At 48.7% G+C, this 10000-nt stretch overlaps 1 protein-coding gene across 2 annotated transcripts in view; it reads right to left on the bottom strand.

The window, feature by feature from the left end:
• Nucleotides 1-10000, bottom strand: part of roraa (RAR-related orphan receptor A, paralog a) — a 70948-nt gene that overhangs the window by 55360 nt on the left and 5588 nt on the right. The gene's annotated exons all lie outside the window — the stretch shown is intronic.

Below are 10000 nucleotides of genomic sequence, written 5' to 3'. Positions count from 1 at the left end.
CACACACACACACACAGAGCAGAGCAGAAGGGATGTGACTTCCACAGGAACACCGACTGATGATATTTTTCACTCTCACTCCCTCACTCCCTCTCTCCCTCTCTCTCTCTCTCTGTGCCAGGCTGAGATTGATCATGTGTATGTGTCTCAGTCTGTGCGGGTGCATATGAAAGTCAATGATCTGCGTGATGAGCATCCTGTGCCATTGCGTGCGGTGCGGTGCGGTGCGAGTTGTGCTGCGCGTCGGCTAATTACCACTGGGAGACGCTAACGACAGGAAGCAATGAAAACCAACACAATGGAGGAGCCTGTTTACTTAAGACTACTCAAGCTTGGGAGAAAGAGACCAAGAGCAGAGGAAAACAACAACAAAAAACAACAGCAACAACAGAAATAACACACACACACACACACACACACACACACACATACTGTACACACACACACACTCATAAACTCAGACAAAAACAAATCCCCCATGTATAAATTATTCTAATCCCAAAGCACCAGCTCCAGCCCTAGCTCCCCCCCCCCCCACACACACACACACCCCACGGCAGATCAAAGGCCGTAGGCGGCATCTAATCAATGCCAGGGAAGAAAGTCAAGGATCAAATCCCCACTGCAGCAACTACCGCTGCTATGCCTAAGTCACTGCATTATTATCTGTTGATGAAGCATTATGTGTATGCGGTGCGGATGTGTTGCCCGGCGATAGGGTTTCTACTGTCTTCTAGTCCCCGACACGACTAAAAGCAGTGCTACATCGCTACCCTTCATCAGCGGTCTGTAGACTGTGATTGCTGACTGAGGTAGGGGATGTGTACGATCGTTTTGAGGGGAAGAGTGACATGGTTATCTGTGGGGCTGGGTTGACTGTGTGGTGACTGGGGGAGAGGTGTTAGATAAATAAATACCAGAAGCTGAGACACTGTCACATTCTGTCACCAATGTGGTAACAGACAGTGAAAGGGCTGCACACAACCAAGTCTCACTGAGTGTCGCACAAACACTCCTACACATGCATATGCAATGTCCAAATGCTTCTCTAATTTCTCTCTTCCTCCGAGTCCTCTCTTTCTCTCTTTCTCTCTCTCTCTATGTCTCTCTCTCTCACGCTCTTTCTATCTAAGCGTTTCTGTTCCTCCTTCCTGAACAGAAAACCATAAGCCATTAACCACCTTCCACCACACAACACGTAAACATGTGATGTAATAACAGCTTTTTTCGCCAATCTCTCAATCTCTTACAGGTTCAGGGTGATAAACAGCGTGCCCATATAACACACACACACACACACACACACACACACACACACACACACAAACACACACACACACACACACACACACACACACACACACAAACACACACACACACACACACACACACACACACACACACACACACACACACACACACACACACACACACACACACACACACACACACACACACACACACACACACAACACACACACACACACACACACACACACACACACACACACACACACACACACACACACACACACACACACACACACACACACCTCACATGACCCTCGACATCCCTTCCTATCTCACACTCCTCGTGTGAGGGGCCCTGTGGGTCTCTGGTTAGTGGCTGTGGTGTTTTTGCATGTTCACACGGAACTGTGTTTTTCTCCAGGCCCGCGCGTCAATAGTGCTCTGTGCGCTCTCGCACTCACACACACACCAGGCCTCACTAATGAACAGGCTACGCTTGTCAACAGGCTTCTGCTCTTACACGGCCGTTAGCCCCAACAATGTGGCTGCAGATCACATATAAAACCCCAATCCAGGAAAAAGTGTCATTTTGTGTGTGTGTGTGTTTGTGTGTGTGTGTGTGTATGTGCGTGTCTGTGTGTGTGTGTGTGTGTGTGCATTCACGTGCAAGTTATTGTGTGCATGCAGCTGCAGAATGTACCACTGGAGAGTCTCTCTATGAGTATACCTTCGAGTCGCTGTGGTAAGCGTGAGCGTATGATTCCAACATTTGTTCATGAGTAGGTGTGTGTTTGTTTGTGTGTTTGTGTGTGTGTACGTGACTGAAAGCAGGTATGGAGAATGTACCATTGCGGCGTGCGTTTGTATGCATATTTGTTCAATTGTTTGAGGGCTTTGTGTGTCATGTGTGTATTTGTCATCATATCATTGTGCGTCATTCTATTTTGATGGTTCCACTGTGTGTGTGTTTAAGTGTGTGTGTGTGTGTGTGTGTGTGTGTGTGTGTGTGTGTGTGTGTGTACAAATGCGATTATGTCACAGTGCTGGTTGTGTGTGTATCAGTCTCAGCCACAGCCGTATTCTCTTTTCTCCTTTTTGCAGAAGCATCTGAGTGAGAGAGCAAGAAAGAGATAGAAGGTGACTCTTGCAACAGAGAAAAGTATGTGAGTATACGTGTGTATGTGAGTTAGTGTGTGCATGTGTTTTAAGTATGTGTGTGTGCGTGTCTGTCTGTCTGTCTGTGTGTGTGTGTGTGTGTGTGTGTGTGTGTGTGTGTGTGTGTGTGTGTGTGTGTGTGTGTGTGTGTCGGTAAATAAGTAAGTGTTAATGAGTATGTGTGTGTATGTAAAAGTGTGTGTGTGTATGCGGAGGGTGGGGAGTGCAGTGGCCTGCTGGTCTTTGATAATAATTGAGAGCATTTGTTCTGTTTCTGTGGATTCTTCAGCCATCGCCCTGAGTCCGACACATGAAAGGCCCTAATATAGCCGTCACAGAGAGCCAGTCCCCTGAAACTATTGTCCAAAAAAATTAAAGAAAATCCGGGGGGGGGGGGGGGGGGGGGGGGACTATGGAAGAAAAGACGACAACTGCTGATGCGTAACTCGGTAATGCTGTCCCCTCAAGCAAATAAAGCCGTCAAGGCAGTACGTTCCACTCTACTCCACTCTGGTGTGTCTAAACGGCACAAGAGATCAATTAGCGCACCGGCCAAGAAGGAGAGGGACCGACGAAGAACCAAACAAAACAAGAACCAAAATGAAAACCTACACCGTAAAAGTCCACCACAAGAACCTCAGAGAAAATATTCTGAACATGACAGAGCTTGGTTTTGAGCTGGAGATCTATTTAATTCACGTCATCAGATTTTTCAATTTGATCTTCGCCTGTCTGTACTGATCTTCTGACTCAAGATGCACTTTATCTTTCTGTGTGTGTAACTTTGTGCCATTTTACTTCTCAATGTCCTGGCATTGACAAGAGTCTACCTCTGCTGCTGCTGCAGCTGTCTTTGTTCCAGGATAGTCAAGCTACCCTTTACCAATGCCTCCTGGAGTAAAGGAGGAGAGAGAGAGAGAGAGAGAGAGAGAGAAAGAGAGAGAGAGCAGTCAAGGACCTGTGCTCAGCGCTGAGAGAGCTCTCATCCAGAAACAACAAGCCCAGGGGAACAACAAGACAAAAACAGTGAAAGGCAAGGAGAGAGAAAGTGAGTGAGTGAGAGAAAGAGGGAGAGAGAGAGAGAGAGAAAGAGGAAAAAAACTTCAAAACAAAAACAAAACAAGCCCTGCACTCCAGAGCCAGCACGGAGTGATTGCCGGCTGCACTCCACATTACACTCTCTCTGAAGAGAGGTAGAGGAAGTGAGAGAGGAGAGGAGGAGAAGGAGAGGAGGACAAAGAAAGGAACAAAGAGAAAGAGAGAGAGAGAGAGAGGGTGGTGGTGGGGGGCAGAGATAGGGAGAGAAAGAGAGAGGGGAGGGGGGGCACAATGGATCCTTCATCCTCCATCTTTGGCTCCGTGTAAATCAGACAGGGTGCGGAGAAGGGGAAGCGGGGGGAGGGGGCAGAATGGATGTCGGCATGCAAACTGTTTGGCACGGCAGGACGCAGCCTCACACTCAGTAATCAGTCTGTCTGTTCGGACAGTGGGGGCTCTGGACTCCTCTGGACTCCTCTCCCCGCTAAGGTCAAGGGCCTCTCCGCACTCCTTTCCCCCCCGACCGAGACACACCCTCACTCGGACGAGTCCCCCCCCCCCCGTACCCAACCCCCCCGTACCCCCGCCGCTCCTCACATCAGCAAATAAGCCTCATCACGCGGCCTTCCCCAAACCCTTCCTGACGTGCAGAATCAGCGGATGCTCCAGCGCAGACTTCATTCTGCTGTGCAGGACGATAACAAGCACACAAACTGGCAGGCACCAGAACTGGATGCATCATGTTCTACCACAAAGAAGTACCGTATTTAGGATTCATTATCTCTCTATTGCTGTATTAACAGACATCTACATTCCAATAATATTGCACAGTGTGCTAGAATTCCATGCAGTGTGGATTGCTGCTGCAGTAGCATAAAGTACCTTTAGCGATTTGATGTAGCGTGCGGTAACAAATATACTGTAAATGTATCTGCAGAAAGTGAAGAGGGGAAAAGAAGTCTGTTTGTGGGTTTGCGCCTATGACCGAAACACAGAACGTATTACCTACGACTTCATAGTTCTACCTATTTTACACAACGGCTGTTCTAAGAAAGCTAGCCACTCTAAAATATTTATAGTGCTGACTTCACCTGCCGGAAATAGTACAACAAGACACGAGTGCTATTACCATGCAAGCAAGCTAACAGGATGATGGCCAGGTGATACAGTGAATATAAAGATGGTTAGGATGGACACAGTGTTGTAATCAAAATAAGCTTGCAATATCATTGTAGACCCCAAAGACACCACATTATTGTTTTCCATATAATAAAATAAATGCCTTTCTCATATGGGCCATTTCACAGTCCAGCACGGGACAAGCGTTAAGGTCAAAGTCATAGCCATAACTGCTGAAGACGGCATCAACGAAATGCCCATAGGCCTAAATGACTAAATAAAAAGGACTTCCCTGTGGCGCCACCTTCTGTTGTGGAGGACCACAAGCCCTCGACGGCTCTCAGGGGAGTTCAGGTGCCTCATCAGCAGACTAGTGGGAGGGGAGGGAGCCCACGAGTGGCCCCCTGCCGGCCTCCGCAGGCCAACCCAATCAGACGAATCAATGCACCCCTCCCCTGCTGTAATCAAGACACTTCCTGGTGCACACCTCTCCTGCTCGACCTCTGCCACTCTCTCATTCTCTCTTTTTCTCTCTCTCCTCTCTCTCTCTCTCTCTCTCTGTTTCTGTGTCGCTTGCTGTCTTTTCTCCTCCCCCTTGTCTCCAATGCATCCTTCTTTTCTTTCTCTCCTCTCCCCTCTCCTCCTCTCCTCTCCTCTCCTCCTCCCCTCTCTTCTCCTCCTCCAGGTCTGTCTCCCCTGCTGGGCCTGTGGCTGTTTCTGGAGCTCATCTCCATGGGTGAGATGCAGGCAAGCTCACACTCTCTGCTCTCTCAGCTCAACCCCTGGGACAGGACTTAACTCCTCGGAATGCTAAAAGAAAATATCACATTCAACTAAAAAAGTCTTTCTGATGCATTCCTGCCTTATTGACACACAAAGTAAAATGCACGTGTATATAAAGTGTGTTATTCACACATCAACATATCAGTATCAGATGCTATTGACAGTTGTTTCATTTTAACCTCTTAGCCTCTCGGTAACTGTTGGTAAGTTCACTCCCCACTCTGACACCAAGACCTGAGTACATCACTGGAGCAGGACAGGACTGTAACCATGTACTTCCCTTATTTATTTGGACTGATATATACATACACTGACTCACACACCTCTCTCTCTCCCTCTCTCTCTCTCCTCTCTCCCTCTCTCTCTCCCTCTCTCTCTCTTTCTCTCTCTCTCTCATGCCGCTGCAATAGACTCCTCTCTGTCATTAAGTGTCTCCCCTGACTCCACTGAAGCCTTTGTAATGATGTTTACGACGCGCGGCCCTCCTGCTGCGAGAACACCTACGGAACCCGCAAAGCTGTCGGGCCCCCGCCTTGCCATTGTCACCGTTTAACCAAACATCTTTAGGGTTCTTCCACGGCGACACCAGATACCCCTGCAAATGTGACATTTGTCACACGCGAGGAGGTAAGCAATTGGATCATGACTCGCTGAGGCTCTCGCTCTCTCTCTCTCTCTCTCTCTCTCGCTCTCTCTCTCTCTCTCTCTCACGCTTGCGCTGGAGAAAGTGCATGGGTTTATCACTGTGATGGAATGAGATACAGAGAGAGAAGAAATCAACAGAGAAGAATGAGAGAGAGAGAGAGAGGGGGAGAGAGAGAGGGAGAGAGAGAAAGAGAGAGAGAGACAGGCTGAGGGAGAGACAATCTGTGTTCATCTCTCTTTTCCTGGGCTGATGTAACACAAACAACAAACAGGCCTGTTCTTCATGCATACCAGGCGTGCAGATTCGATTATGGGTCTCTTCAAACCAAGCAGCACTGCTTCTCTCTCTCTCTCTCTCTCTCTCTCTCTCTCTCTCTCTCTCTCTCTATCTCTCTCTCTGTCTCTCTTTATCTCCCTCTCTCTCTGAGTGAACAATAAATAAATAAAAAAAGCCGACTGAGAGAGCTGGGTGGAAAGACGACACTGATTGAGCTCGGGATAAGATCTGACAACGGGAGAGAGAGAAAAAAAGAGAGCGCGAGAGAGAGAGATTGGTGTGTGTGTGTGTGTGTGTGTCTTGTCCGAGTAGCTCATCTCTCCATAGTCTTTATTAGGCGTGGGATTAGGTGCACACGGGTGAGAGGGGGCGAGAGTGATACTGAGGCCCAGGGGAGAGGGCTACAGCAAGGGTGAATCCAGGCCATCTCCCTCTCCCGCTTTTACACACACACACACACACACACAAATGCACACACACACAAACACACACATACACACGCACACACAGAAAGACATAACAGACATACAAGCATGCATGAATGAAAACACACAAACACACATCATAGAGGCAGATACGCGCATGCACACACACACACACACACACACACACACACACACACACACACACACACACACTCTCTCTCTTCCTCTCTCTCTACCTCCCTCTTTCTGGGCTGCCCCAGCCCCAACACGCGGCTCTGAACGTGTCTCTATTGGTTGGTGTTTGAGTCAGACAAAACGCAAAATCAATAATGCTTTTTCTCCCCCATTTCCTCTTTGATGCAACTTCAAAAGGCCAGTGGACAGCTCTCCAGAGGCCTCCGCAGACAAGGCAAAACATACAGATAAATAAAAAAAAACGCAGAAATAGAATAAAAATGAAAGGAAGGAGAGAGAGAGAGAAAAAAAAGAGAAAAACACATCCTGAATAAGTGCTCCACACAAACAAAGGAGGAGGGGAAAAAAGAGAGGAAAAAAGTCTCCTCCTCCTTTCTGCAGTCTTCTCTCCAATGCCTGCTTAAGTTCTCAGCACTTTGTGCCTTTGGAGTGGCGAGGGAGAGAGGGAGCGAGGGAGAGAAAGAAGGAGGGAGAGAGAGAGAGAGAGAGAAGGAGGGCAGGGGAGGGTAGGGGGGGTTACAGGAGTGTCCGAGGGGGCAGGAGGGGGTGGGTATGCTCATATTTCACCCCGCACACCTGCTCGGCTTTCTGCACCGTGGGCACCTACTTCAGCACTGGCCTCAAGAAAAATTAACCCACAACACTAGATAAACGACACTATAACTGCACTGGATGCTTACACGCACAAAGACACACACACACACACACACACACATAGACACACACACACACACACACACACACACACACACACACGCATAGAGACACACACATACACGCATACACACACACACACACACACAGGCATACACACACAGAGACAGACACACAGAGAAACACAGAGACACACACACACACACACACACACACACACACACATTCCTCCCTGTCTTTGTTAGGAACGACCGTCCTTTTCTGACAACTAAGTTTGGCCCAGTACGGAGTGAATGAAGCACTTTTTCCACCCTGGCACAGCGCGCACGGTGCAGTGCAGAGAGTAGAGAGCAGAGAGCAGAGAGCAGAGCACACTTGCAGAGCACAGGGAGCGCAGAGAGGAGCCGGAGATGGATGGGGACATGCTGTGGGGACACGGCTCAGCTGCAGGAGAGGAGCAGAGGAGAGGAGAGGAGGAGTGGAGGAGAGGAGGAGAGGAGGGGGAGAGAGAGGAGAGGAGAGGAGAGGAGAGGAGAGGAGGGGAGGAGAGGAGAGGAGGAGAGGAGAAGAAAGGAGAAGAAAGGAGAGGAGAGGGGTGGAGGGATGGAGGTTTGCAGCTGGAGCTACAGGACTGGCCCACGACCTCCAACCTGCACCCACCACCACCACCACAGTCAGAGACACTGCCTTCTGGGTCAGATGCGGCCCTGATGTGGGCCTGATCCGCTCTCCCTGGGCCTCCTGTGTCTTTGAAGAGGAAGAGTGGAGCACTTTGTAATCCCCACATGCTCCTGGTCCAGGAGCTACTGCTGGGGCTACTCTCTCTCCCTCCTCTCTCTCTCTCTCTCTTAAGACTTAATCTCAACCCCTCCCTTAGATGCCTTCCTTCTCTCTCTCTCTCTCTCTCTCTCTCTCTGTCTTTTTCTGTCCAGAATCCAAATGAAAATAATCTTTCTTTTCCTCCCTTTCTCTTCTAAATTCCAGGGCTGAAAATAATCTCTTATCTCCCTTCTTTTGCTCACTTTTGTTCTCCTTCTCTCCATCCCTTTCTCTCTCTCTCTCTCTCCCTCCCTCTCTTTCTCTCCCCCTCTCTCTCTCATGGTTGGTCGGTGGGAAGTGGAGGCTGGTTTGCTCTCGAGGTGCTGCAGGACCGGTGAGCCCCTCCGATGGGATGGGGGGAGAGGGGGGGAGGAGAGAGAGAGGGGGTATTTCAGCAAGCAAGAAATGCAGCCTGACAGCCCAGCACTTCAAAGGGCTCATGTGAATGTGTCCTTAAATACGGAGCGAAAGTTGAAAGAGGAAATTACTCCGAAAGTGAGAAGTATCCACCCAAGGGCTCTAACTCCCCATAATAAAACAGGATGTAAATGAACAACAATAACAACAACAGCAGCAACAACAGCAAAATATGCTTATTCTCTTTTCCATTTTAATTGACTTCATTTCACATCATAGAAGTCCAATCTGCATTTAAATTTCCCACACGCTACGTGGAGGGATTGATCAAACCGCACAGAGGTGCTAGTTGCTTCTATTGGATGAAAATGGGAGAAAGTTGAGGTTTAAACACACTGCCAGACTGTGTGTGTCTGTGTGTGTGTGTGGGTGTGTTTGTGTGATGTAACCTGTGACAGTAAGAGTAAGCAGGTCGGTCGGGTGGCTGCCAACACAGGAAAGTAAAAAAACGCCCAGCGCGGATGTTTGCCAACGCTCCACAATCCTGGCACGTAAGCCTGGGCGTGTCTACGGAGGGCATCGCTATGGTAACACTGTCAGAATAAGGGCAGCTTTGCTTTTTTTCCCCTCCATCTTTTCCTCTGTCTTACTTTCTCTCTCGTTCCTTACCCTTCTCTCTCTCCTTTCCCTCCTCTTCTATCCTTTTCTTTCTCTCCTCCTCTTTTTCCCCTCCCTTGGTTCACCCTCTCCCAGTCCTGCTCGCTCTACTGCTGTCTCGGCTCAGCAGCTAAATCAAAAATCCATGCCTTCAATGACCAGTCAATATCTCATTAACCACTCGCTCTTCACACACTGGCAGGTAATGCGTTTCATAGCACACAAACACACACACACAGATATATATACACACTCACACATACACACACACACACACACACACACACACACACACACACACATATATATACACACACACACACACACACACACACATGCACACACACACACACACACACACACACACTCACACACACACACACAAACACACACACACGTCAAAAACTCTAATAACCTGTGGAAATGGCTCTCACACCCTCCTCCCCCCTTCTTGATCATTACATGGGTGAAAAGTTCTGAACACAGTATGTGTGTGTGTGTGTGTGTGTGTGTGTGTGTGTGTGTGTGTGTGTGTGTGTGCACGTGAGTGTGAGTATGTGTGCATGTCTCTCTGTGTGTGTGTGTGTGTGTGTGTATAAAATCTCAGCATCCACAACTCAAAAGT

Source organism: Sardina pilchardus, chromosome 10 (genome assembly GCF_963854185.1).
Source record: "Sardina pilchardus chromosome 10, fSarPil1.1, whole genome shotgun sequence".
NCBI classification, from domain to species: Eukaryota; Metazoa; Chordata; class Actinopteri; order Clupeiformes; family Clupeidae; genus Sardina; species Sardina pilchardus.
Note: the sequence above shows the minus strand (reverse complement) of the source record. Positions and strands in the feature narration are given on the sequence as shown.